Source organism: Cryptomeria japonica, chromosome 11 (assembly GCF_030272615.1).
Source record: "Cryptomeria japonica chromosome 11, Sugi_1.0, whole genome shotgun sequence".
Taxonomy (NCBI): domain Eukaryota; kingdom Viridiplantae; phylum Streptophyta; class Pinopsida; order Cupressales; family Cupressaceae; genus Cryptomeria; species Cryptomeria japonica.
The window spans coordinates 76646621-76658847 of record NC_081415.1 but is presented as its reverse complement, the minus strand read 5'-3'; positions in this window follow the sequence as shown (position 1 = coordinate 76658847).

Sequence of the window (12227 nt, the reverse complement as noted above, 5' to 3'; positions counted from 1 at the left end):
GGCCAGACCTATGGTGGAGCATGTTATTATTCCTTCCATTATGAAGGAGGGTATTGAGGTCGAAACTCTAGACTCCATTAGCTCACTCACTCAGACCCTTATACAATATGCTAGGCCTCTAGTAGAGGGTGATGTGAGTATGATGGTGATTATTCTAGGCATCGAGTTCCAGCTCATGTTTGTCGATCTTGTGGTTCTCTTTCCACTTATGATCCTAATAGTTCTGACAATGCACGTGCATGAGCGGAGTTTGCTACAGAGAACATTGTCATGACATAATCCTTGCTGAACGAAACATTTGGCATTGATGCCCAGTTGAATTTAATTACAAGTTAATTTCATTGTTTTTATTAAATCTTATATGGAAATTTGAGAATATATCTAAATTAGTAAATTATTATGATAAAAAATCAGGGTCAAAGTGTTCACAATACTAGTAACATTCCCGCAACACCCTTTTTGACGACTTCGTCGACTCCACATGTATACGAGTGAAGAAATATAATAATTATGTGTAGATAGTTGAACCTTATGTGAATGATTTTCTAATTACTCATTTTTTATGGCAAATATTTTGATGCCAGAGCTTCAACATCAACACCTCACAGTGTATTTCATCGATAATCTTTCACCCAGGTAAGCAATTTATCTTTAATGTTGTTATTAAATAATATAGATAGTTTTGGAAATTAATCAATATACTTTATTTAATTTTCAGATGTTGACATCAGAGACCCCTCTTATTGTTCGCGCATCAATGGAGTACAATGTTGCTGCAACAGTAGCAAGTCCAACTACTTTGATAGAAGTATGAGACATATTTGTAAATTTAGTAAATTTAGCATTACATTTGTTATCTTAATAATATGTTATTGAAAATTTTAATGACACTTGTATCTAGTTTAATTTTTATTGCGACGCTTACATGAGGGGCTTGTTGTTGGTAGTGGGCCAACATCCCTCACGAGGATTCACAACATGGTTTAACAACCTCCTATGGATTCTATAAGTCTAGTGGTTGTATCGAGCATTGACAGGTCGATCTTTTGGTGCAATGACAACCCTAGCTTGTAACAAGTGGTATCATAGCTTGGTCACAGGTTCGAATCACGTAGGCCACAACGAGTGATGCTTGGAGGGGGATTGTTGGTAGTGGGCCAACGTCCCTCGCGGGGATTCACGACATGGTTTAACAACATATTATGGATTCTATAAGTCTAGTGCTTGTATCAAGCATTGACAGGTCGACCTTTTGGTGCAATGACAACCCTATCTTGTAACACTTGTCACTCCACATCATGAACGTGCACTTGTTGTGGATGAGCATCATGATTATTTGTATGTGGTAAGTAACTATTCTATTATATGTCATTCTAAAATTCAATTTTTGTATATGCTAACATCATTCTTTTCATTGTATCGGGTGAAGTTACAAAAAGGTCTAGAGAGGAGTTCGAGTGGACGTACTCAAAAGACACATGCATCATATACATCTCCATCCCCATGATAGACAAAGATATTTTGTGATCTGTTCCTTCCCCTAGAGGGAAATGAATAGAATAGGTTCCTATGTTGTATGCCTATATGGAAGTTTTGAACAAATGTTTTGTATTACAAATATGTCACATTCTATGTCCATATTGCTTTTGGCAAGCTCGTATTTGACTTTATTAGATACCATGTTGTATGCCTATATGGCAATTTTGAACATATGTTTTGAATTATGAATATGTGACATTCTATGTCCATATGGCTTTTGGCAAGCCTCTATTTGACTTTATTGGATATCACGTTGTACCCCTTTATAGCAATTTTGAACATATGTTTTGTTTTATCAATATGTGAAATTCTATGTCCATATGGCTTTTGGCAAGCCTATTTGTCTGTATTGGATATATTTGATAGTTTTAACAGTATACAATGTTGTATGGATTTGTAGCTTTTTGGTTAATGCAAATCATTTATCATGGTTATCCATAATTGCAGTACAAATGATTAAATGAATAATTGCACAAAGTTTATTGTTACTTAAGATTTGAACCTAAATATGTGTTTGTAATCCAAGACACAAGCTTTTGGAGATCAACACAAATTCAATAGTTATAGTCGAAATAAGACTATATAAAGGAAACACAGAAATAACCAAAATTAGACAATGTAAGACACCATTGTCCCAATACGCATTCTAAAAAAATTGCATAGCCCATACACTTTTATTCATCTAATGCATGCACTTAAGCGATTTCGCTGCTAGGGTGTGGCCCACAATGATCAAATGAGTTGGAGGGAAAAATGAAGGCATTCCTAGCATAAACCAGGCCACCCCAAAGCGTACGAGCTGATGGTTCGGTTCCATGATGAGTGGATTGAAAGATGGGGCATTGTGCAACTTTTCATTGAACTCATCTAAGGCTTTTTGTCACAACCGAGAAAGTGTCACCATGAGAAACTAGATCCGAGTCTACCTAAACCAAGAGAGGCTTTTTTAGAGTGCCATAACACGACCCTATAGGATCAGATAACTCATTCTTATGATTAACGAGAGCTAAGAAACATGATACCAAATATTGACAACTTTGAGAAACTTGAGCACTTAAGCGATTTTTTTGCTAGGGTGTGGCCTACAATGATCGGATGAGTTGGAGACAAAAATGAAGGAATTCCTAGTGTAAACCTAGCCACCTTGACGCATACAAGTAGAAGGTTCGGTACCGCAACAAGCAGATTGAAAGATGGGGCATTGTGCAACTTTTCATGGAACTCATCTAATGCTTTTTGTCACAACGAAGAAAGTGTCAGGACGAGCAACTAGATCCGAGTCTACCTAAACTGAGAGAGGAATTTTTAGAGTGCGATAACACAACCCTGTAGGATCAAACAACTCATTCTTATGATTAACAGGAACCGAGAAATGTGATGCTGAATATTGACAACTTTGAGCAACTTGAGCACTTAAGCGATTTCACTGCTAGGGTGTGGCCCACAATGATCAAGCGAGTTGGAGAGAAAAAAGAAGGTGTTCCTAGCATAAAACCGAGCACCCTGACGCGTACAAGCGGATTGAAAGATGGGGCATTCTACAACTTTTCATTGAACTCATCTGACGCTCTTTGTCGCAACTGAGAAAGTGTCGCCACAAGCAACTGGATCTGAGTCTACCTAGACCAAGAGAGCATTTTTTAGAGTGCCATAACATGACCCCATAGGGTCAGATGACTCATTCTTATGATTAACGGGCGCCGAGAAACAAGATGCCGAATATTGACAACTTTGAGCAACTTGAGCACTTAAGCGATTTCCCTACTAGGGTGTGTCCTGAAATGGTCGGGTGAGTTGGAGAGAAAATGAAAGCATTCCTCGCCTAAACTCGGCCACCCTGATGCTTACGAGTTGACACTTCGGTGCCGCAAAGAGCAGATTGAAAGATGGGGCATTGTACAACTTTTCATTGAACTCATCTGACACTGCACGAGCAATTGGATCCGAATCTACCTAAAACGAGAGAGAATTTTTTAGAATTCCATAACAGGACCTCGTAGGATTAGTCGGCTCATTTTGATGATTAATGGGTGCTTAGAAACGGGATGCTAAATATTGACAACTTTGAGCAACTTGAGCGCTTAGGCGATTTCATTGCTAGGGTGTGGCCCACATAGATCAGATGAGTTGGAGAGAAAAATGAAGGATTTCTAGCATAAACCCAACCACCTTGACACATACGAGCTGACAGTTTGGTGCCGTGATGAGCTGATTAAAGGATGGAGCATTCCACAAGTTTTCATTGAACTCATCTGACACTTTTTGTCGCCATTGAGAAAATGTCGCTACGAGCAACTAGATCTGAGTCTAGCTAAACTGAAAGAGGATTTTTTATAGTGCCATAACACAAACCTGTAGGATCAGACGACTCATTCTTTGATTAACGGGCACCGAGAAACACGATGGCGAATATTGACAACTTTGAGCAACTTGAACACTTAAGCAATTTCATTGCTAAGGTGTGGCCTGCAATGATCAGATGAGTTGGAGTGAAAAAAGAATACATTCCTAGCGTAAATCCAACCACCCCAATGCATATGAGCTGACGGTTTGGTGTCATGAAGAGCAAATTGAAAGATGGGGCATCGTGCAACTTTTCATTGAACTCATCCGACGCTTTTTGTCACAACCGAGAAAGTGTCACCACGAGAAAGTTGATCTGAGTCTACCTAAACCAATAGAGGATTTTTTAGAGTGCCATAACATGACCCCGTAGGATCAGATGACTTGTTCTTATGATTGATGAGCACTAAGAAACACGATGCCGAATATTGACAACTTTGAGCAACTTGAGCACTTAGGTGATTTTGCTACGAGGGTGTGGCCCGCAATGATTAGATGAGTTGGAGAGAAAAATGAAGGCATTCCTAGCATAAACCCAGCCACCCTGATTCATATGAGCTGAAGGTTGGGTGCTGCAATGAGCAGATTGAAAGATGGGGCATTGTGCAACTTTTCATTGAACTCATTTGACGCTTTTTGTCACAACCGAGAAAGTGTTGCCACAAGCAACTAGATCCGATTCTACCTAAATCAAGAGAGAATTTTTTAGAGTGCCATAACATGACCCTGAAGGATTAGATAGCTCATTCTTATGATTAACGGGCATCGAGAAATGTGATGCCTAATATTGACAACTTTGAGCAACTTGAGCACTTAAGCGATTTCGCTGCTAGGGTGTGGCCCAAAACGATCGAGTGAGTTGGAGACAAAAAGAAGGCATTCCTAGAGTAAACACAACCACCCCAACATCTATGAGTTGATGGTTTGGGGCCATGATGAGCGGACTGAAAGATGGGGCATTGTGCAACTTTTCATTGAACTCATCTAACGCTTTTTGTCGCAACCAAGAAAGTGTCACCACGAGCAACTATATCCGAGTATACCTAAATCGAGAGAGGATTTTTTAGAGTGCCATAACATGACCCTATAGGATCAGACGGCTCGTTCTTATGATTAACGGGAGCTAAGAAACATGATACCGAATATTGACAACTTTGAGAAACTTAAGCACTTAAGCGATTTTGCTGCTAGGGTGTGGCCCGCAATGATTAGACGAGTTGGAGACAAAAATGAAGGAATTCCTAGCGTAAACCTGGCCACCCCAATGCATACGAGCTGACGGTTCAGTGCCGCAACGAGTGGATTGAAAGATGGGGCATTGTGCAACTTTTCATTGAACTCATCTGATGCTTTTTATCGCAACCGAGAAAGTGTCTCCACGAGCAACTGGATCCGAGTCTACCTAAACTGAGAGAGTTTTTTTTAGAGTGCCATAACACAACCCCATAGGATCAAACAACTCTTTCTTATGATTAATAGGCACTTAGAAATGTGATGCCAAATATTAACAACTTTGACCAACTTGAGAACTTAAGCGATTTCGCTACTAGGGTGTGGCCCACAGCGATCAGGCGAGTTGGATAGAAAAAAGAAGGCATTCCTAGTGTAAAACTGGCCACCCCGACGCATACGAGTGGATTGAAAGATGGGGCATTCTGCAAATTTTCATTGAACTCATTTGACGCTTTTTGTTGCAACTGAGAAAGTGTCACCACGAGCAACTGGATCTAAGTCTACCTAAATCGAGAGAGAATTTTTTAGAGTGCCATAACAAGACCCCATAGGATTAGATGGCTCATTCTTATGATTAACGGGCGCCAAGAAACGTGATGCCGAATATTGACAACTTCGAGCAACTTGAGCACTTAAGAATTTTTTAGAGTTCCATAATAGGACCCTATAGGATCAGTCGGCTCGTTTTGTTGATTAATGGGCTCTGAGAAACGCAATGCCGAATATTGACAACTTTGAGCAACTTGAGCACTTAGGTGATTTCGCTATTAGGGTGTAGCCCGCATAGATCAGATGAGTTGGAGAGAAAAACAAAGGCATTCATAGCATAAACCTAGCCACCTTGACACATACGAGCTGACGGTTTGGTGCCACGATGAGCGGATTGAAAGATGGGGCATTCCGCAAGTTTTCATTGAACTCATCTGATGCTTTTTGTCACCACTGAGAAAGTGTCGCTACAAGCAACTGGATCCAAGTCTACCTAAACTAAGAGAGGATTTTTTATAGTTCCATAACATGAACCTGTAGGATTAAATGACTCATTCTTATGATTGACGGGAGCTGAGAAAAGCGATGCCAAATATTGACAACTTTGAGCAACTTGAACACTTAAGCGATTTCGCTGGTAGGGTGTGGCCCACAATAATCAGACGAGTTGGAGTAAAAAAAGAAAGCATTCCTAGTGTAAATCTGACCACCCCAATGTGTACGAGTTGATGGTTCGGTGTTGCGACGAGTAGATTGAAAGATGGGGCATTGTGCAACTTTTCATTGAACTCATCTGACGCTTTTTGTCGCAACCAAGAAAGTGTCGCCATGACAAAGTCAATCTGAGTCTACCTAAAAAAAGAGAGGATATTTTAGAGTTCCATAACATGACCCCGTAGGATCAGACGACTCGTTCTTATGATTAATGGGCACTGAGAAACACGATGCCGAATATTGACAACTTTGAGCAACTTGAGCACTTAGGCAATTTCGCTGCTGGGGTGTGGCCCACAATGATTAGATGAGTTGGAGAGAAAAATGAAGGCATTCCTAGCATAAACCTAGCCACCCCAATGCTTATGAGTTGACGGTTGACTACCGCAACGAGCGGATTGAAAGATGGGGCATTGTGCAACTTTTCATTGAACTCATCTAACGCTTTTTATCGCAACCGAGAAAGTGTTGCCATGAGCAACTAGATCCGATTCTACCTAAACCAAGAGAGAATTTTTTAGAGTGCCATAACATTACCCCGTAGGATTAGATGGCTCATTCTTATGATTAACGGGCATAGAGAAACGTGATGCTGAATATTGACAACTTTGAGCAACTTGAGCACTTAACTGATTTCGCTTCTAGGGTGTGGCCCAAAATGATCGAGAGAGTTGGAGAGAAAATGAAGGAATTCTTAGAGTAAACCCAACCCCCCCAACACGTTCAAGCTGACGGTTCGGGGCCAAGATGAGCAAATTGAAAGATGGGGCATTGTGCAACTTTTCACTGAACTCATCTGATGCTTTTTGTCACAACCGAGAAAGTGTCGCCATGAACAACTAGATCTGAGTCTACCTAAACTGAGAGAGGATTTTTTAGAGTGCCATAACATGACCTCATAGGATTAGACGGCTCATTCTTATGATTAATGGGCATCGAGAAATGCTATACTGAATATTGATAACTTTGAGCAACTTGAGCACTTAAGCGATTTCTCTACTATAGTGTGGCCCGCAACAATCAGACAAGTTGGAGAGAAAAATGAAGGAATATCTAGCGTAAAACCAGCCACCCCGACACCTACGAGCTAATGGTTTAGTTCCGCGATGAGTGGATTAAAAGATGGGGCATTGTGCAACTTTTCATTGAACTCATCTGATACTTTTTATCGCAACCGAGAAAGTGTTGCCACGAGCAACCGGATCTAAGTCTACCTAAAACGAGAGAGTTTTTTTTAGAGTGCCATAACACAACCCCGTAGGATCAAACAACTCATTCTTATGATTAATATGCATAGAGAAATGCGATGCCGAATATTGACAACTTTGACCAACTTGAGCACTTAAGCGATTTCGCTGCTAGGGTGTGGCCCATAGTGATCAGGCAAGTTGGATAGAAAAAAAAGACATTTCTAGTGTAAAACCGGCCACCCCGATGCATACGAGTGGATTGAAAGATGGGGCATTCTGCAAATTTTCATTGAACTCATCTGACGCTTTTTGTCGCAACTGAGAAAATGTCACTACGAGCAACTAGTTCCGAGTCTACCTAAACCGAGAGAGAATTTTTTAGAGTGTCATAACATGACCCCATAGGATCAGATGGCTCGTTGTTATGATTAACGGGCATCGAGAAACGTGATGCCAAATATTAACAACTTTGAGCAACTTGAGCACTTAAGCGATTTCCCTGCTAGGGTGTGGCCCGCAATAGTTGGGCGAGTTGGAGAGAAAATGAAAGAATTCCTAGCCTAAACTTGGCCACCCCGATGCATACGAGCTGACAGTTCGGTGCTGCAACGAGCGGATTGAAAGATGGGGCATTGTACAACTTTTCATTGAACTCATCTGATGCTTTTTCTCGCAATTGAGAAAGTGTCACCATGAGAAATTGGATCTGATTCTACCTAAACCGGGAGAATTTTGTAGGGTTCCATAATAGGACCCCATAGGATTAGTCAACTCATTTTGATGATTAATGGGCTCTGAGAAATGCGATGCCGAATATTGACAACTTTGAGCAACTTGAGCACTTAGGCGATTTTGCTGTTAGGGTGTAGCCCGCATAGATCGGATGAGTTGGAGAGAAAAAAAAGACATTCCTAGCATAAAACCAACCACCTTTACACATACAAGTTGACGGTTTAGTGCCGCGACGAGTAGAGTGAAAGATGGGGCCTTCCGCAAGTTTTCATTGAACTCATCTGACGCTTTTTGTCGCCACTGAGAAAGTGTCGCTACGAGCAACTGGATCCGAGTCTACCTAAACTAAGAGAGGATTTTTTATAGTGCCATAACATGAACCTGTAGGATCAAACAAGTCATTCTTATGATTAACGGGAGCCGAGAAACGCAATGCCGAATATTGATAACTTTGAGCAACTTGAACACTTAAGCGATTTCCCTGCTAGGGTGTGGCCCACAATGATTAGATGAATTGGAGTGAAAAAAGAAGGCATTCCTAGCATAAATTTGACCACTCCAATGCGTAGGATCTGACGGTTTGGTGTCGTGACGAGCAGATTGAAATATGGGGCATTGTGCAACTTTTCATTGAACTCATCTGACGCTTTTTGTCGCAACCAAGAAAGTGTCACCATGACAAAGCCGATCTGAGTCTACCTAAACCAAGAGAGGATATTTTAGAGTGCCATAACATGACCCCGTAGGATCAAATGACTCTTTCTTATGATTAATGGGCGCTGAGAAACATGATGCCGAATATTGACAACTTTGAGCAACTTGAGCACTTAGGCGATTTCACTGCTAGGGTGTGGCCCGCAACGATCAGATGAGTTGGAGAGAAAAACAAAGGCATTCCTAGTGTAAACCTGGCCACCCCGATGTGTATGAGCTGACGGTTGGGTGCCACAACAAGCAGATTGAAAGATGGGGCATTGTGCAACTTTTCATTGAACTCATCTGATGCTTTTTGTCGCAACCGAGAAAGTGTTGCCACGAGCAACTAGATCTGATTCTACCTAAATCAAGAGAGAATTTTTTAGAGTGCCCCAACACGACCCTGTAGGATTAGATGGCTCACTCTTATGATTAACAGGCACCGAGAAACATGATGCCGAATATTGACAACTTTGAGCAACTTGAGCACTTAACTGATTTCGCTGCTAGGGTGTGGCCTGAAATGATAGGGAGAGTTGGAGAGAAAATGAAGGCATTCTTAGAGTAAACCCAACCACCCCAACACATATGAGCTGATGGTTCAGGGCCACGATGAGCGGATTGAAAGATGGGGCATTGTGCAACTTTTCATTGAACTCATCTGACACTTTTTGTCGCAACCGAGAAAGTGTCGCCACGAGCAATTGGATCCGAGTCTACCTAAATGGAGAGAGGATTTTTTAGAGTGCCATAACATGACCCCATTGGATTAGACAACTCATTCTTATGATTAACAGGCATCGAGAAACATGATACTGAATATTGATAACTTTGAGCAACTTGAGCACTTAAGCGATTTCGCTGCTAGGGTGTGGCCCGCAATAATCAGAAAAGTTGGAGAGAAAAATGAAGGAATTCCTAGCATAAAACCAACCACCCTGACACGTACGAGCTAATGGTTCAGTTTCGTGATGAGCAGATTGAAAGATGTGGCATTGTGCAACTTTTCATTGAACTCATCTAACGCTTTTTGTTGCAATCGAGAAAGTGTCGTCACGAGTAATTGGATCTGAGTCTACCTAAACGGAGAGAGAATTTTTTAGAGTTCCATAACATGACCCCATAGGATCAGATGAATCATTCTTACATGTCACTAACATCGAGAAAAATGATGCCGAATTTTGACAATTTTTCACACTTTGAGTGATTGACAACAAATGAGCAATTTTTACATCTTTAACCATATTAGCCTAAAATTTCACGAAATGATCCCATGTGATCTCTAATGGTCCAAAATGACATTATTTTCATAAAATCACACAAAACAAGACAAAAACACAAATTTTAATATTACAATGCCTCGAGTAGTCGAAAATACAAGTCATGTACATATATCCAAATATGATTGATATTACAATTTTTTACATTTACATTTAATCCAATGAACCATCTGGATCTACTCTACTCTTTGTCGTGTCTAGTATGGCCTCATGGTCAGACTCACGAGCCTTCCATAGGTTCTTGTTTAGTGTTCTACCCCCATATCTGATCAAATGAACATTTGAAGCTACAACAAGGTTAGAATAATGAAGAATTTTCCTATGTGTCTCAAAGTCCTCGACCAACCACAAGTTAGACTTCTTCACTAGGTACCTGCTAAGCCATGTACCAGTAGCAACTACTGATTCTGTGGGGTACTCAATATTTTCTCCATCTACCACAAGGCCATCCAATTTCTTTTTTCCATCCACACAATGACACATGTAATAATCTGTTCCTTCTTCATTGTCTTGAGCTGCAATAACAACATAAACATGCCCTGCAATGATAAAGTGAGAAGAATTTAGCAAACAACTAAGGTAAAATATTAAAGTACAAAAAATTGCATGTGGATAATTTACCTAAATGGACTAAATATGATACATGGTCAAAGTCAACTGATGCTTCCATCTATGTTAGTTGTTGTGCAGTCAGAGGTTGATATGTCTCAAGTGGGATTAGAGGCCTCATACACCATTCGTCCACCCACTCCTTTGACTAACACTCATTATAGGCACCATCTCTACATGAAGAACAATAACATGCCATATGTCGCATATGTATAGTCCATGAACCTAAATTAGAGCTTTTGGAAGAGTGTAGCTCACTCGATCCTATCAATGTACAACAATCTTATAATTTTGCAATGTTAGTATCATCTACGAACCAAAAAAATCTACGAACTGAAGACTTCCCTTGATTACCTAGACCAATTTTACCATTGCACCATTGAATAATTGATTTTGCATCTTTCAAGTTTGTATTCCCTTTGTACTTTAACTCTTCTCATGCTAAAGCTCTTTTAATACATGCTCCTGCACCATCATGCTCCCCTTTTCCATGCCCAAGCTTAGAGAAATTCCACATATGATGAATAGAAGTCAACTTATACATCCTACTCAACCAATAAAACATCTGAGAGTTCTTAAATTGCAATGCACAATTATCTGACCATATGATATGTTGACGAAATGATATTCCTCGACTAGCCAAATCATCGTAGAATATCTAAAAACAACCTTGCACAAACTCTGTAGAGTGTGAGCGATCATCACTGATGTAAAAATGATACTCCCTCAATATCTTCATATCCTCTTTCATACTATCATGTGCATCAATGAATGCTATATGCACAAATATAGCAGCTTGTGTGGAGTTGTAATATTGCGATTGCACCTCGTTCTGTGGTTATAGTGTGTAGTTCTCTACAAAGTCAACAATTGAAACAATTATATGAAGTGAAAATGTGTCCTTGCATAACTTAAATTGAGTCCAACCAATGAGCTCAATGGTTATGCCTTGCATACTCATACACTATATTCTCATGAAAGATGCCCATAAACTGATAAACTGGAATCTTCTCACTAACCAATTCACACCTTTTTGCTTCTTTTCCATCTTTTAGCATGTAGGCCCTTGTCTTATATTTTCCAAATTCCACTAATTTATTACCAATTTCTTGTCCAATATCCATATGTTGACAAATTTGAAAATGTCGTAATCCACCACAATGAGCACATGTGCCATCCAAGCAACACTTATTGTAATATACTTGACCATCTACTCTTTCACATAAGATGCTAGATATGAATTCCCTTGAAAATGTCGGTGGACCATTATGTTGCATTCCTGCAGAACATTGTTAGCATGCAAATCTATACATATGTGTTGATAAACATCATAATGGTTAGAAAATTTGATATGTACTCTACAAAAACAAGTTGTGCATGAGTGATTTATTTTGACATAAAA